Below are 8,889 nucleotides of genomic sequence, written 5' to 3' on the forward strand. Positions count from 1 at the left end.
TTCCTCATATGCCTTGCGACGCATATTTTGTTGCTTAATAGTGCGATCTTCACATACAAAACATTTTGTATCCCTCAAATAGATCCAACTATTATCAAGGATAATCTTTCACTTGGTCTCATCTGGCATGGTGCATACAATTGGCCGTTCTCCCGAGCGAGGAGCTCCTTGCTTCCCCACTCTATGTGCTCCATAGACCATAACTCCGGACATGCCAAAGTGGGTTTTAAAGAAATCTTCAATAACAATGGCAAGAGAAGGAGGTGTCTCTAACTTCTCTTCGGGAATTCCACGAATAACAATGTTCTTGGAACGTCGCTCCCGTTCCTTCAACTCCTCCACATCCACATTCTCAACATTCTTTGTTTGAACCATAGCTTGCATGAGTGAGGAATTAGAAACCACATTGCTACCACATACATCAGCCCAAGACTTGTTTGTGCATACATTTTTCATGTCGCATACATCCCGGCTCATAGTGTCAAATTTCTCCTCTTTCAATACATGGTCATGCTCTACTTTGCTCATTCGCTCCTTCAAAGCATTCAAGTCCACAAGAGAGCGTTTACATTCCTTGACTTCCTCCTCAAGTTGCATCAAACGTGCTGTTTGCATCTCAAGTGTCCTCTTGAGATTCTCATTCTCAACCACAAGTACCCTTAGTGTGCCATTCTCCATTGCAAGTGCTTGTAAGTCTTCGCCTTGTTTGTTTACGGTCTCTTGCAATGATACCAAGTACGCCATGATCATGGTTTTCGATGTCGTTGGTTGGGTGGTTGTGTTGCTATCTCCACACTTAGGAGATTTTGGATCATTTTCCACAATGGTTGTGGACCTTGTTGAAGAAGAAGAACACTTGCGAGTGCCGGAAGACATTGTATGTAAAATAGGAAATGAGAATCAATTTTGTTGAACCTGTTCACTTCGGAAATGCTTCTACAAAAATTCCTTTCATAACTCTGAAAATTTCTATCTTTACATCAATGCGTAGAGGACTTCGTGCTCTTCGATTGAGGCTATAGATCACCCACATCGAAGTTCGGATGAAGAAGTTATGATCAAAAGAGTGGACTGTTGTCTACTAGGTCAAAAAATGGCTGCACTGAAAGAGAGAGAGAGAGAGAGAGAGAGAGAGAGAGAGAGAGAGAGAGAGAGAGAGAGAGACGCAGGTGGTGAAAGGCCTTCGGGGTGTGAGAGAAAACTGATTTAATGCAATATTTACAGGAACCTTATTTTTGGCGAGGTGGCAACCATGGTGATATGTTGAGATGTTGAGCTCTACATCTTGAGTTGGCATCCACTACGGGTCTTGGCCACTTACGACATTTACTCATTGGTGCGTTAGGTGACCGACACGGAGGATCTCTGCCAGTGATTCTACAGCTGGACTACACTTATAGTGCCAGCCTAGTACGCTTCTAGTGAGTTCACACTTAGTGAACGCATGTACATATGTGCTACTTTTCAGTTTTAGCACTTAGTCATTTTGTACTCTCTTTTCTGTGAGAAGAAGTAAAAGCTTTCCATCTCTGTGTGCTTTGTGCTTGTCTTGTGTAGCTCTCTTGCATCCTTTTTCTTTACATGGTATCAGAGCCTGGTGCAGGCAAGAGAGGCTAAGAGAGCAAGAGCATCACAGGTCTCCAAAGTGTAGTACACAGAGATTTACTCTACAAGTACAGTGGTTGTATGTACGCTTGATTGTGGACACTCGTTGAGTGTATAAAGCGTTACAGGTACCACGATAGCAGGTTCAACAGATTTGCATGTTTTTGTAGATTGCAGCTATTTTGTCTTAGTGCTTCAAGATGTCTGACGGTTTCAGTCAGATTGTTACTGAGAAGCTTGAGAAAAATAACTACCTACATGGAAGTTCAAAATAACAAATTTCCTAAAAGGAAAAGATTATTGGGACTATGTAGAAGGAGACAATGAAAAGGAACCAGAGATTCCTGAGGCAAATGCTACAGAAGAACAAAAGAAAGCTTTGAGGGACTCGCAACAAGGCTAGAGCAAAGTGTTGTATTGGCTTTCTATGAGCATCACAGATGGCATGATGGGTTGTCTACAGGATGCTGAAACCCCCGCCATAGCATGTAAAAACTTAGGTAGATTATTCGAGGTGAACACCAAGGCTAGGAAGCTTCAACTAAAGTCGGAGCTAAATCACGCTAAGAGGAACAACCTCTCCATCAATGATTATGCTTTGAAGATCAAGAGTATCATTGAGGCTCTTGGATCTATTAAAGTCTCAGTGGAAGACGATGACATTGTCCGTGCATGCTTGGATGGTTTAGGAGATGAGTATGTACATTTCAGGTCTTCCATGAATACAAGAGACGACATCCCCATGTTCCAAGATTTGATTTCTATGCTTATTCTTGAGGAGAAGAACCTTGACACATCTTCTTCTCATGGCAGAAATAATTCTGAACAGGCCTTCTATTCTAACTCCAACAGAGGTAGAGGTAGAGGTCGTGGTCGAGGCCCAAGTGGTTGCAGGGGCCAATTTTGAGAAAGTCAATCAAATCAAAACAATACAGGTGGCAAGGGAAACCAGTCTCAAGGCAAGGGGGAGTCAAAGAGGTCGTGGTGCAGGATCAAGCAGGCAACAACATACTGTAGATAGCAGAGAATGTTGGACTTGTGGTGAAAGAGGTCACATGTCACGTGACTGTCCAAAGGGAAAAGCAAGTGGAAAGAGAGAACATGGCAACTATGCATCTACTAGCAGATATGTAGATGACAGCAAAAACGAGCGCATGTTTTTTATGCAACATGTAATGAATACAATGATTGCAGAGAATTCGATATGCGCAAACCAGATGTGTCAGGCTATGTGTAGACAGGAGATGACACAGCTCACCCCATTGCTCATGTAGGGGACATACCTCTAAATACGAAGAGTGGGAAATCAAAGTACTTAGCAGATGTACTTCATGTCCCAAACATTACAAAGAATCTTGTTTTTGTTGGAAAAATGGTTGAGCAAGGTTTGCAGGTTCGCTTCAATCCAAATGGCTATTATGTAGAAGATTTGCAGAATGGTTGTAAGCTGATCACAGAGGGAAAATGTGTGGGCAGAACTTTTACGCTGAATGTAGACATGCCTCAGGTAAAAGCTGCATTATTTTCACAGGGCACTGGTGTTGTGGCTGATGTTGACATTTGTCACAAACGCATTGGCCATGTTAATGAGCAGAGATTACGCAGCATGCAATCAAAACATATTGTAAAAGGTTTGCCCAAATTCAAGGTGGATGGTATGCATAAAGTGTGTACAGCATGCCAATTTGGAAAACAGTCAAAGAGCTCATTTCCACATGAGCGCAAATGTATGTAAAAAGCCACTTGAGGTGGTGCACACAGATGTTTGGGGTCCAACCGATACTGCAAGTATACATGGTTGCAGGTATTATGTCTCTTTCATTGATGACCATACAAGGAAAGTATGGGTCTACTTCATGCGTAACAAAAGTGAAGTGTTTGGTCACTTTCAAAACTTCAAAGTCATGATTGAGAAGGAGAAAGATATGCAAATCAAGACATTGAGGTCAGATGGAGGGGGAGAGTACTTCTCCAATGATTTTTCAGATTTTCTGCGAATGCATGGTATACGCAGGCAGTTTACATGCAGATATACTCCACAGCAGAATGGGGTCGCAGAAAGGAAAAACAGGCATATTGCAGAGGTTGCATGTGCATTGATGAATGAGAAGAACATGCCTCATCATTTCTGGGCTGAAGCTGTAAATACAGTTGTGTACATTATGAACAGGACACCTACAGCTGCGGTGCATGATGTAACGCCTGAGAAAAAGTTTACGGGCACAAAGCCTGATTTGGCACACTTGAAAGTGTTTGGTTGCATAGCTTACGTGCATGTACCAGATGAGTTGCGTAGGAAATCAGATCCTAAAGTAGAGAAATGTATTCTTGTGGGATATTCCCTTGAACAAAAGGGGTATAGGTGCTACAATCCTACTACATGAGAATTACGAGTGAGCAGAGATGTAGTCTTTGATGAGATGAGCAGTTGGTATAGTAATGCACATGGCACTATTGAGGCTGATGTAAAAGATGATGTGGTTGTACAAAATGTGAGGCCACATTCACAGGTCTTGAGTGGACCACAAGAGTCGTCTTCTCGTGGCTCTGTCGAGAAGCCATGGAATGGTAGACTACGTACGCAGGTTACTCCACCAGCAGGTATAGGGAATGTATCACGAAAAGGAAAGGAAAAGGTTGATGAACCTCCCTTTATGGCTGATGCATCATCAGGTTTTTCACATGTAGACATGGATTCAGATGTTTCTGAACAAAGTCTTGATGAGGAATTTGGAATTCTGGCTGTCAGGACACCTGGTGTAAGGAAAATACAAGAAGATGCTAGAGGGCAAAGGAGTGACCTAGGACCGCGCAGATCTAACAGAGTCAGAAATCCAGTTCAGAAATTGACTTATGATGGGTATCTAGCGCATCACCAAGCCTACATGGCTAAGGTGATACAGGATGTGGAGCCCGCATGTTTTCAGGATGCAGTTGGAAATGTGCATTGGGATGATGCAATGAATGAAGAGATGGCTGCATTGGAAGCAAACGACACATGGGAGTTGGTGCCATTTCCAAGTGGCAAGAAAGCAATTGGCTGTAAATGGGTGTATAAAACCAAGCATAAGGCCGATGGTAACATTGAGCATCACAAGGCAAGGCTAGTCGCAAAGGGTTATGCACAAAAGTATGGCATAGACTATGAGGAGACCTTTGCTCTAGTGGCAAAGATGACGACTGTGAGAGCTGTCATAGCAGTGGCTGCATCTAGAGGATGGATTATGCATCAAATGGATGTAAAGAATGCCTTCTTGAATGGTGAGTTGCAAGAGGAAGTGTATGTGGATCAGCCACCTGGTTATGTCGATCCAGGTTACCCAGATTATGTATGCAGACTTCTCAAAGCTTTGTATGGTTTGAAGTAGGGCTCTAGAGCATGGTATGACATGATTGCCAAGTATCTTGTCAGTATTGTGTTTAGGAGAGCTCATGATGATCATTCACTCTATGTACGTGAGAGTGATGTGGGGATTGTGGTCATTACCATATATGTAGATGACCTTATTATTGTGGGTGACAATGCTATGGATATTGACCATGTGAAGGGTCTTTTCAAACAGGAGTTTAAAATGAAAGATTTGGGCGAATTGCGCTACTTTCTTGGCATTGAGGTGATCAAGACTCCACAGGGTGTATGGCTGTCACAGAGACAATATGCTTTGGACATGTTGTCAAAGTATGGTATGGCTGATTGTAAGCCAATTTCTATTCCCTTGGATGTGAATGCAAAGCTGAGTGCAGAGAAGGGTGATGTTGTTGAGGATGTCAATATGTACAGGAAGATTGTGGGTAGTCTAATCTACTTGACTATCACGAGGCCAGACTTGAGCTATACAGTAGGCTTGGAGAGTTAGTTCATGCAGCTTCCAAGGAAGACACATTTGGATGGAGTACGACGCACACTTCCGTATGTGCAAGGGACTCTTGACTACGCATTGTTCTATGCAGCAGATGCGCCATTAGCATTGTATGGGTATACAGATGCAGATTGGGCAGGTAGCATTGTTGATAGGAGATCTACGAGTGGCTTCATGTTCTCTTTTGGGAGTGCTGCTATTACTTGGAGCAGCAAAAAGCAGCCTACGGTTGCTTTATCGAGCATAGAGGTCGAGTACAGAGGTGCAACAGTTGTGGCGTGCAAGGTAGCTTGGCTACCCACATTACTTGAGGACTTGGGAGTGCAGGTGGACCAGCAGATTGTCATCCATTGTGACAACCTCAGCAGCATGCAGTTGGCTAGGAACCCAGTGTTCCATGCCAAGACCAAGCACATAGAGGTCCATTACCACTACGTTCGAGAGCGAGTGTTGGCGGGCGACATCGACTTGGTCTACGTCAGCACAGAGGAGCAGATAACAGATATCTTTACCAAGGCCCTCGTAGCTGAGAAGCTTTGACGTTTTTGGACTATGCTTGGACTCTGCGACATGCAGAGCTCGAGGGGGAGTGTTGAGATGTCGAGCTCTACATCTTGAGCTGGCATCCACTACGGGTCTTGACCGCTTACGACATTTACTCACTGGCGCGTTAGGTGACCGACACGGAGGATCTCTGCCAGTGATTCTACAGCTGGACTACACTTATAGTGCCAGCCTAGTACGCTTCTAGCGAGTTCACACTTAGTGACCGCATGTACATATGTGCTACTTTTCACTTTTAGCACTTAGTCATTTTGTACTCTCTTTTCTCTGAGAAGAAGAAGAAGCTTTCCATCTCTATGTGCTTTGTGCTTGTCTTGTGTAGCTCTCTTGCATCCTCTTTCTTTACATGATAGAGAGAGATAGTGAGCCTAATAGTGCGCTCTCTAGAGGTGACTCATAGACATAGATATTTCTACTAGCATGAGTGTCGACCATTGGAGTCAAGGTGTAGACATGGCTTCTTCACATAATGCTAACTCCCAAAATGCTACACTAAATCCCCTCTCTCTTGATACAAGTGTTGCCAATCCCTCCCCCCAAAATGCTACCAAGTGCTGACCCCCCCGATAGTGACCTCTCAATGCCTTTTTATAGCTGCCGGTTGCTTTAGGTTTAGGGTATTCTAATTAGATTAGTGCCCTAATCAGGGGAGACAAAGCAAGGGGGTGGGTTCCAGATGGTTGACCCTTGCTTTGTCTTAGGAGGATTTAAAAGAACTGAAAACTCCCAGGTGGGCCTTTATGACAATCACTTAGAGAGAAGTGATAATTTACAATTGGAGTTTTTTACAAGATTTTGGCTTGAACTAGAAAAAATAAGGACAACCTATGAGTATTACTGCAAAGATACGTCGTGCACGAGATGCCGGTAACTCGGGGGGTTCACTATATGTAAACCATCTATACAAGGTGCATTCAAAGAGTATTTAAAAAACCCCTTATCTGTGAATCTTGAACTAACAAAATAACCCCTCCTTCTTTGTGACCTTATGGGTTTTCTTTCAAAGTGCAATAAAAAACCACTTATTTAAATATATTTATGTAAATTTACCCAAAATTTTTGAATTAAAACCCCTCTTGCTAAGCTCTCATGGTATACTTACATACATTTAGGTGGACCCCCCAAGGCCGGCGAACGATGGGTCTTGCGGGTGCATCGGTGTAGTGTGTTTGCCATTTTGGGGCCGGCCGGGGCATGCCTTTGGCATCTTTCCTTGATTAGTGTTTTTGTCGAATTGGCCCTCCTCCTTTGACGTCAATGTCGAATCCTTTGTTTTTTTTTGTGGGTGCGTATGGCGTGCATGTGCTCTATGTATATGTGAGTGCGTGTAGGCGTGTGTGCATTGAGTGCATATTTTTGCTTTTGTTCGTGAGTGTATATGCATGTGTGTGTGTGTGTGTGTGTGTGTATATGTAATTGTGTGTGCAAGAGTGTGAGTATGTGCTATGGGGTTGTATGTGTGTGTGTGTAAGTGTATGTGTGTGTGTGTGTGTGCAAGAGTAGGAAGTGTGTGTGCGTGGGAACGAGGGTAATTATATTATTGTAGTTTCTAAATTTTTTTTCTGTTTGTGCTGGCTGCTTTACATGTAGGGAGGGTAACAAAGACGAAGGCAAGAGAGAGGGAGGAGAAGGAGTGGGTGGGGGTGTGTGTGAGAGAGTGTGTTTGTGTGGGTGTGAATGAGTGTGCGTTTGTGTGTGTGTGTATAGGTAGAGAGAGAGAGAGAGAGAGAGATTGTACTGCACCCTTGCGGGCTATCCTGACACAGTGAGTGAGGGAGAGAGTGTGAGAGTGCGAGCAAGGGACAGAGGGAATGGCGAGGGAGGGAGAAGGTGAGGGTGTGTGTGTGTGGGTGTGAATAAGAGAGAGAGAGAGAGAGAGAGAGAGAGAGAGAGAGAGAGAGAGGGAGACTTATTAGCTGTGCCTGTTTGGCTGACGAGGGGAGAGAGCGTGGAAAAGAAAGAGAGAGAGAGGGAGCAGCATCGGGCCTACTGTCGTTCGATAGGAACGGGGTCGCGGGGAGGGGGGGGGTGGTTATTGGTCAGGGGGTGTGTGTTGGGTTATGAGAGGGAGAGCAATGCAATGTGTCTTCAAGCTCGCTTGGCTGATAGAGAGCAAGAGAGTTAGAACAAGGGAGGGAGAGAGAGAGACTAGGAAGAGAGAGAGAGAGAGAGAGAGAGAGAGAGAGAGAGAGAGATAATGAGGGAGAGATGTGCGATACAGAGGGTTGTCCCACTGTAGGCAAATAAGAGGGGTTGATGAGTTGGCAAGAGAGTGTGAGAGGAGGGTGGTATGGTGGTGTGTGTGTGTGTGTATGTGTGTGTGTGTGTGTGTGTGTGTGTGTGAGAGAGAGAGAGAGAGAGAGAGATTTATTAATGTGCCCTCAGGGCGGCTCACACAGAGAGCGAGAGGGAGATGAGAGAGAACAAGGGAGAGAGAGAGAGAGAGAGAGAGAGAGAGAGAGAGAGAGAGAGAGAGAGAGAGAGAGAGAGAGAGAGAGAGAGAGAGAGAGAGAGAGAGAGAGAGAGAGAGAGAGAGAGAGAGAGAGATATGAGAGAGTGAGGGCTTGGGTGAGTGGCGGTCCGGTAGTGGGAGAAAGACAAGAGGTGAGAGGGAGGGGAGAGTATGGATGAGCGCACGCACGAGAGAGAGAGAGAGAGAGAGAGAGAGAGAGAGAGAGAGAGGGAGCTAATGTGAATAATGAAAGAGAGAGAGGGAGATTTTTGTAAAAGCATGGTGGCCCGCCAGTGGAAGAAAAAAGGTTGGTAGCCTATTTTATGTACCCATTGGGCTAGGTGACAAAGAAGGAAGATAAGAGAGAGAGAGATGGTGGGTTGGCGGCCTGCCAGTGGATAGAGAGAG

The sequence above is a fragment of the Adiantum capillus-veneris genome, chromosome 14 (genome assembly GCF_014529385.1).
Source record: "Adiantum capillus-veneris isolate H3 chromosome 14, ASM1452938v2, whole genome shotgun sequence".
In the NCBI taxonomy this organism is placed as follows: domain Eukaryota; kingdom Viridiplantae; phylum Streptophyta; class Polypodiopsida; order Polypodiales; family Pteridaceae; genus Adiantum; species Adiantum capillus-veneris.